At 38.8% G+C, this 663-nt stretch overlaps 1 protein-coding gene across 3 annotated transcripts in view; it reads right to left on the minus strand.

Moving 5' to 3' along the window:
• Positions 1–663, minus strand: part of Tuft1 (tuftelin 1) — a 62,861-nt gene that overhangs the window by 32,367 nt on the left and 29,831 nt on the right. The window lies entirely within an intron of this gene.

Below are 663 nucleotides of genomic sequence, written 5' to 3' on the forward strand. Positions count from 1 at the left end.
AGCTAAAGGCTACATAACAAGAAACAATGCTAGAGGAGATAGATACCTTCCTTTGAGTTGTTGGCCAGGGTGGCCCAAAAGACTCCCAGACAGTAACCCAGCATAAAACTGGGAAAATGAACAGCAGAGCCCAATCTTATCTAAGGGAATACTGACAACTGATTGCTACTAGATGAGGAAGAGCTGACTTTCCTAAAACAGAGACCTCTAGATAGGCTGACTAGATTCACCAGATGGGCAAGTAGTGGGGAATGGCTGGGGGGGCTGACAAAACCAGACAACACAGCAGACATTAGTAGGGATACAGAGTATAAGGTTTCTAGTGGAGGGAGGGAGGCTATGGGAGGGTAGGTGTATAGTTGAATAAGAAAGTTTGGGATGTTCTGTGTGATATACACACACAAAAAAAAAATCAACAAATTTAAAAAAGTATATTTGAGGAGAAAGCACAGAAATTTACTTCATGCTAATTAGTAGAGGTGATAAACAATACCACTGAAATCTTTCTGATGACTTTATAGACATACGCAGGCGCCAAGGATCCAAGTGCAACCGATTATGACTAGTAATAATCAGATACATAGAGATTAAAGATGCATGCGCAAATATCTAAGTGTTAGTTGCATTAAAAATTAATTTTTCTGTATAAAACAATATATTTTA

This window comes from Nannospalax galili, unplaced genomic scaffold (assembly GCF_000622305.1).
Source record: "Nannospalax galili isolate Female #2095 unplaced genomic scaffold, S.galili_v1.0 scaffold752, whole genome shotgun sequence".
In the NCBI taxonomy this organism is placed as follows: Eukaryota; Metazoa; Chordata; class Mammalia; order Rodentia; family Spalacidae; genus Nannospalax; species Nannospalax galili.